The sequence below is a fragment of the Meleagris gallopavo genome, chromosome Z (genome assembly GCF_905368555.1).
Source record: "Meleagris gallopavo chromosome Z, MGAL_WU_HG_1.1, whole genome shotgun sequence".
Lineage (NCBI taxonomy): Eukaryota > Metazoa > Chordata > Aves > Galliformes > Phasianidae > Meleagris > Meleagris gallopavo.
Window position 1 is genome coordinate 13,843,675 of NC_139435.1, and position 8,276 is coordinate 13,851,950.

Below are 8,276 nucleotides of genomic sequence, written 5' to 3' on the forward strand. Positions count from 1 at the left end.
CGTGAGGCTTTACCTATTGCCAGCAGCACGTAGCCTTGTTATGCTGTTAGGCTTTCTTTCCATCTTCATCACTGAGGTATCTGAGAACATTCACGTTATGCTGTTTTCTTCCTCCTTCCTCAAAGAAGGGTTTGCTCATGTGCTTTGTTTTGGCAATTTGCATGATTTCCTTCTATGTATGACTTATGTATGTTTATGTAGAAATAAGCGTCTACAAATAAAGTGTGCTCACAGAGTCCCTGGTGGTGAGACGTACTTGTGCTCTGTGCCCCGATCCCATCTCCTGCCAAGATGACCGCCGTGCTCCTGGCTGCATCTTGGATGTGAGGAACAGAGCTGGTATCCAGAAATGCTGTGCTCAGGTCAACAGGAAGGGGGCCAAGACCTGAGGTTTTACTCAGCAGTCTCTGAGGACATAAAGCAGAAAGCACGGACAGATGTCTGATAGGGATTGATATATATTTCAAGATGGGATATCCTCACCTTGATTATGTGGTTAGTGAGTCAAACTCTTTTCTGCTGGATCAAGCCCTCATTTCTGTGATGGTATCCTGTACCATTCCAAATGAGAGGTTATTTGCTGAGCATCCTGCCTGGGGTCAAGTTACTGATTTTTAGCAAAGACGGAGCCCTGTCAGGTGTGCTGGAAGTATTCGGTGTGTTAGGTCTGTCGATTCCTAATCACAGCCAAAAAGAAATAGGTACAGCTCTACTAGCAAGGAGGGGAATAAAATACAGCTCAGTAAGATACTGAAAATTTGTCTTTTACAAGTTATTGCAAATAGTTGGAAATAATACCATACACCAAGCATGATAAAACTCACAGCTCACGTGTACAGAAGAATATAGGGACCATACAAAGTAAACAAAGCAGCCAGCTTATAAAACAGGTGACTTGCTATGGAAAGCATTCTGAGGATGGAACTGTGCAGTGGTCACTGATGAGAAGTATATTTGCTCCCAGGTAATATATAGATGCTTTTCATAGAGAAGCAGCAATTCTGGAGCAACTGTCAGCTGTTCTGTTAGCAACTGCCACTGTGCTAGTAACTACCATTTATTATACTACTACTACACTGTGTGACATGTATTAAAACAATTATTAAGACAGAGGCCTTAACTACATTTATAGTTGCATCCTGTAAGCACTCACCCTACCAAAAATCATTGTTCTGACTTGAGATTCATTGAGGAAGACAGTTCCTCCATCAAGTGGTAAGGAATGTTACAGTGTTGGCTCTGGATGTAGATGGATTCAGCTGTTTTGGAAATGTATGATTTCCTAAATATGTTTAACCTTCCGTCTGACATGTTGCCCTTACTGCATGGAAAATTTATCATTTCCATATTTTTTTATAAATAGGATGAGGATGTTAATAGTTGTTAAATTTACAGCATAAAAACTCAACCATTCTGTTTCTTTTACCATCCCCCTTGAATCAGCAGGCTCCTGGAGCCCTTTGTCCATAGCTTCTAAAGAAATGAGGCCTACATTTTAATTTCACTTCACTTCCCACTGCAAGTGTTATAGTTGTTGAGTAAGACCCAGTCTCCCTGCAGGAAGCTGTTATTAATTCTAATTTGGTGAAGTCTTCATTTTCAACAGTAATCATAATTATCACCCAATGTCTACTCACTCTCTTTCTTAGCAGGGTGGAATAATGGTACTGATGGAAATAAGAGCTCTCTTTCCTTCTCATTGAGCATAAATATCCTTCTTTTTTATTTGTATCAAACTTTTCAAAGCATTGCAGCATAGAAATGCCAGTGGACAGCAGCTACTATTGTAATTAACTGATATACATTTCTTCAATCCAGATTGGTAATACATACATTTCTGAAAAAAATTCTAAATGGACTTGAAATTGTAAGGCTGTTGGTAATCATCCTCTGATAAAGTCTGCAACAGTGACTTGCAACATAGAGCAGGATGGAAGCAGAACATGGATCCAGCATGAATTCTATCACAAGATCTCAAGACTGCTGTTTTGCTGCTGGGACTGAAGGATGTCACAAGCAAGAAACTCAAAGTCCACTTGCAGGTTTTAAGTCTCTGCTGATTTTTCTCTTGTGATTCTCATTTTATAGCAGTGTAACAAATGGCATTAGTCATCCTTTATAGAGGAATAATTTGAAACAAAAATAAGTCATAGAGGTTGACTTAATGCTTATATAAACTAAATTTGATTTGTTTATGAGACTTGGTTAAATTCTCTAAGTAAAGGTCAGTGAAAGTGAAAACAAAGAATATATTTTACAGTAAAGTAGATTGAGGAAAATAGTTGGAATTACAAGTTCGTTAGTTAAAGTAACTCCAGAAAAAGTTATAGCAGTGCAATAAGTGTCTTGCACCAGAGCAGTGTTAGATAACAAAATGCATACATGTCAGAATTCAAAGGAAGCTACAAAAGCTGACATCCTCTGATATAGACCTGGAGTTTGCTTCAGTGAACTAGGGAACAGCTGATAAAGACAATTGACTATTTAAAAACAAAATTAGACAGAAAAAAACTCTGATTTTTAGATAGATGTTTTGCTTTTCTGCTTGGAAATTCCATTACAACAATGCAGTATCTTTCTCTTCTTTAACCACTTTGTATCACATTGCAATTAACAGGGAAAATATTTTCCATCAGACATGTTTTCAGTTATATCTACTGCAGAGATTACAAATGTAAACTGACACTAGTTGCTGAATATCTGTGTATATTCTTATTGGCTCTGTTTCCTTTCTACAATTTGAAATAATTCTATCAGCCTACAAGTTCCAGATGTCATCTCAGTGGTTTTCAGATCATATTACAGAGTTACAGAATCATTAAGGTTGGGAAAGACCTCTAAGATCATCCAGTCCAATCATCCACCTACCACCAATATTTCCCCACTAAGCTGTGACCCTTAATACAACATATAAATGTTTCTTGAACACCTTTAGGGACATTGACTCCACCACTGCACAGCCCATTCCAACACCTGACCACTCTTTCAAATAAATTTTTCCTATCCAATCTCAATCTCCCCTGGCTCTTCAGTCCTATTGCTAGCTTCATGGGAGAAGAGGCCAACTCCCACCTCGTCACAATCTCCCTTCAGGCAGTTGTAGGGAACAATAAGGTCTCCCCTGAGCCTCCTTTTCTCCAGATTAGTCCTTCAGCCACTCCTCCTAAGGCTTGTGCTCCAGAGCCCTCACAGCTGCTCTTCTCTGGACATGACCAGGACATGTCTTTCTTGTAGTGAGTGGCCCAAAACTGAACACAGTACTCAAGATGCAGACTCACCGGCACTACAGAGAGATTATCACCTCCTCACTCCTGCTGTCTTCACTATTTCTAACACAAGCCAGGATGCCATTGGCCTTCTTGGCCACCTGGGTTAACTGGTGGCTTGTGTTTAGCTGAGCACTTCCAGGTCCTTTTCCTCCACACAGTCTTCCAGACACTCTGCCCCAAGCCTGTAGTATTGCCTGGGGGTGTTGTGGTCAAAGTGCAGGACACAGCACTTGTTCTCATTGCACTTCATCCCATTGGCCTTAGTCCAGCCTGTCCAGATCCCTCTGTAGGGCCTTCCTACCCACAGGCACATCAACACTTCCTCCCATCTTGGTGTCATTTGCAAACTTCCTGAAGATGCACTCAGTGCCCTCATCCAGGCCAACAGTAAAGATATTGAACAGAGCTGGCCTTAGTACTGATCTCCGAGGAACACCACTAGTGATCAGTCACTAGCTGGATTTAACTCATTCACCACCACTTTCTGGGCCTGGCTATTGCCCACCTGGGACACCACAAGCAGCTTTAGGCTTTCCAATACTGATTCTGTGCTTAACTAAAGCAATTAACAGTACTGACCAATGAATATGAAGAAAGATAAACAAACTTCTTGATTTTGCTGTATTTAGATAGTTCTCTTCATCTGAAAAGATCAGGTCTTAAAGAGGGTGTAACTGCAGTCATAGCTTTCGAAGTATAATTGGTAATACTTCTATGTCCTGTTACAGACTTTATACTTCAGACGTGGAGGAAAATGATTCATTTGCTAAACCCACAGTGAGACATTGCAGATGACAGTAATGGTCTCTCACTGGAATTACCTGTAAAAACAAGTTTTTGTTAATGATTTGTAACAGGTCATCCAAGCGTAGTTCAGTGCACTGAACTCTAGCCAGAGAATGGAAATTATGACAGCACAATGCATGAGATTCAGTGATAACACACTGTTAAGCTTACAGGTAATTTAAGGCTGTTTTTGCCTATCAGTTGTGAAATACATGAAAACTGAATTGGAAAGTGAGTCCAGCCAATGAATGAGAGGGATCTTGAATGCAAGAGTTCTTTTTCAAGTATTGTTGAGTTGTGATGAAAAACTGATGACATATTTTTAGTCAAATTTCTTTTAATGCATCTATGATGTCTTATTTTCCTGAAATACAGTAGTGACTGCCAACAGCCTGGTCTGCAACAGATGTTAAGAGAGTTTAGGGATAGATTCAGATGGCTGAGTACAATATAATCATTTTACATGAAATAGAGTTAGCAAGCTAATATGGTTATGACTTCAAGTATATGCCTTTGCAGATTGATTGCTGGTGATAATACTTTTCTGCTAGCACAGACGTGGAATGCTGAACTGTAAAATATTCATGTGTGTCCTCAGGGCAAGAGTATGCAAGTGTGTCATCAGCACAAGTAATGAACGTGTAGTTGCCTAAATCAACCCTTCACTTGAACTGCTGAAACACTTTGCAGATAAAATGCAAAACCAGAGAGATCCAAGTGTTGGTCTTCACTTAATAGAGTATGTTTTAGTTCTCTGGCACACAGGATGCTTAGATTGACAGCCATCTACTTCCACCATGAGCAAAAATTAGTTTCACAAAAAAAAAAAAAAAAAGGGGAGGGGGGGGAGAGGGTTGCTCCTAGTACCATAATGAGCTAGTGAGAATTGAACTGTCAAAGAAATGTGTTCCATATGAATGAAGAGGAAAAGTTGTGCTGAGTGCATACACTTGCAACAATCAGATTCTGAACAAACTAACCTCTCTTTGTTTTTTGGTAGTTGATGGAAGTCTAGAAGGCTCAGGTCTTCACCTTACTTTGATCAACTGACGTTTGATATGACAGAAGGACTTGTATCACCCATCTTAGAGTAACAACCTTTCAGGTGTTGTCAGTGTAATTGTTTAAAGAGAAAGCAATAGAGACAGCCCCCACCCGTATTTTGTTTCTCGTAACAAAGCTATGCTGACTTAAAGTTTTGCCTTCAGCAAGCATTAGTTTATACAAACTTCAGCAGCTACAGCGCTGTTTACTGATATGTAGCTATTTGTTATCTGCAACCCACTTAGAATGTACTGAATATACTGTGTAGAAAAAGGTGACCCTGCTCACAGGGAGAGGTTGGAGTCAGATGGTCTTTAAGATCTCTTCCAACACAAACTGTTCTGTGATTCTGTGATAACAAGAAATACTTGCAATTCTTAAGAAAGTGATGATCTTTGTATGTTTTGTTTTCCACCATTTAGTATAAATTTATGAAAATATATTATATACTCCAGTACTAAAGATATTCCAGTCTATTAAATAAATAAGCACTTAACCCTCCTATAAGATATGGAATGACCACAGAATCATGGAATGGCTTAGGTTGGAAGGCCCATCCAGTTCACACCCATGCCATGGGCAGGGCTGCCACTCACTAGATCAGGCTGCCCAGAGTTCCATACAAACCAACAATGAGAGCTTCCAGGGTGGGGTGCCCATAAACAGTGTCCTGAAGAGATCACATCTGTGCTGATAAATATAATTAACATATATTCATTTGTGTATATTTTGGATGAAATATGTATATAACAGAAGTCCCCAAACATCTGATGTTACAGTCCTGAAATTTACTTTCCATAGATGCAGTTCTTGAAGGTAATTGTGAAAGCAAAGTAATTTTTTTTTTTTCTGTAGAATTTTATTTCTTTGGTATATTGGCAATGGGCCAGCAAGGACTGGGAGATCACTGTATCTTTAAAATGTTTTATCCCTAAGTTGATATTACCAATATTAGTATTTTTTCTATGGCTTAGGGGTCTCCAAGATTTTAGATTGTAGGGAAGAAAGAGAGAAAGAGGGAGGGAGGGAGGGAAGGAGGGAAGGAGTTAAGGAGGGAGAAAAAAAAAGAATTGTCAAGATTTTCCAGCATAAAGGTCACAGTACACAGAATGGAGGAAACAACATGGTGTTTAAAAGAAAGAAAAGCAAGACTCCACGTCACTCCATAGAGCAAAGATGTGAAAAAATCTTCCCTGAAGTAGTCATTAACAACACTCGTGGTTGCTTTTATGAAATTACCTGTTCACATGAGCTTGGATGAAACTCTTGACTTGTCTAAGAATTCACACTAAACAGGCTTCATATCTTATTATCTACCTACAGGCAATAACACCAATTCTCACTTTTGAACCTCCTCACTGTCCAGTTCCAAATCACTGACTTAGCTTGTGGAACTTGAAAAGTAACTCAGTCCCTTGCCCTGACAAGAAATAGTCTCCTCAGCAAACCTCAAGATTTCCCCAGTCAGTAGTTTGCATAGCCGTTCATCTGTCTTTCCGTATCTGTTAGGACTCTGTACCACTAAAAGGAGACATGGTTCCCAGGCTGGCATTATACTTTGATAAGTCCTTATCTCTAGCTGAACTAGCTGACCTCCAGATTCCTTTCTTCCTTTTCTTTTCTTTTCTTTTCTTTTCTTTTCTTTTCTTTTCTTTTCTTTTCTTTCCTTTCCTTTCCTTTCCTTTCCTTTCCTTTCCTTTCCTTTCCTTTCCTTTCCTTTCCTTTCCTTTCCTTTCCTTTCCTTTCCTTTCCTTTTCCTTTCCTTTCCTTTCCTTTCCTTTCCTTTCCTTTCCTTTCCTTTCCTTTCCTTTCCTTTCCTTTCCTTTCCTTTCCTTTTTTCTTCCCTTCCCTTCCCTTCCCTTCCCTTCCCTTCCCTTCCCTTCCCTTCCCTTCCCTTTCCCCTTCCCTTCCCTTCCCTTCCCTTCCCTTCCCTTCCCTTCCCTTCCTTTCCCCTCCCTTCCCCTCCCCTCCCCCCCCTCCCCTCCCCTTTCCCTTCCCTTCCCTTCCTTTCCCCCCCTTCCCCCCCCTTCCCCTCCCTTCCCCTCCCTTCCCCTCCCTTCCCTTCCCTTCCTTTCCCCCCCTTCCCCCCCCCTTCCCCTCCCTTCCCCTCCCTTCCCTTCCCCCCCTTCCCTTCCCCCCCCTTCCCTTCCCTTCCCTTCCCTTCCCTTCCCTTCCCTTCCCTTCCCTTCCCTTCCCTTCCCTTCCCTTCCCTCTCCCTTCCCTTCCCTTCCCTTCCCTTCCCTTCCTCCCCTTCCCTCCCCTCCCCTCCCCTCCCCTCCCCTCCCCTCCCCCTCCCCTCCCCTCCCCTCCCCTCCCCTCCCCTCTCCTTCCCTTCCCTTCCCTTCCCTTCCCTTCCCTTCCCTTCCCTTCCCTTCCCTTCCCTTCCCTTCCCTTCCCTTCCCTTCCCTTCCCTTCCCTTCCCTTCCCTTCCCTTCCCTTCCCTTCCCTTCCTTTCCCCTCCCTTCCCCTCCCCTCCCCTCCCCTTTCCCTTCCCTTCCCTTCCTTTCCCCCCCTTCCCCCCCCTTCCCCTCCCTTCCCCTCCCTTCCCTTCCCTTCCTTTCCCCCCCTTCCCCTCCCTTCCCCTCCCTTCCCTTCCCTTCCCTTCCCTTCCCCCCCTTCCCTTCCCTTCCCTTCCCTTCCCTTCCCTTCCCTTCCCTTCCCTTCCCTTCCCTTCCCTTCCCTTCCTTCCCTTCCCTTCCCTTCCCTTCCCTTCCCTTCCCTTCCCTTCCCTTCCCTCCCTTCCCTTCCCTTCCCTTCCCCCCCCTTCCCTTCCCTTCCCTTCCCTTCCCTTCCCTTCCCTTCCCTTCCCTTCCCTTCCCTTCCCTTCCCTTCCCTTCCCTTCCCTTCCCTTCCCTTCCCTTCCCTTCCCTTCCCTTCCCTTCCTTTCCCCTCCCTTCCCCTCCCCTCCCCTCCCCTTTCCCTTCCCTTCCCTTCCTTTCCCCCTCTTCCCCCCCCTTCCCCTCCCTTCCCCTCCCTTCCCCTCCCTTCCCTTCCCTTCCTTTCCCCCCTTCCCCTCCCTTCCCCTCCCTTCCCCTCCCTTCCCTTCCCTTCCCCCCCTTCCCTTCCTTTCCCATCCCCCTTCCTTTCCCCTCCCCCTTCCCTTCCTTACCCCTCCCCCTTCCCCTCCCCCTCCCCCTTCCTATTCCCTCCCCTTCCCCATCCCCTTCTCCCCTCCTT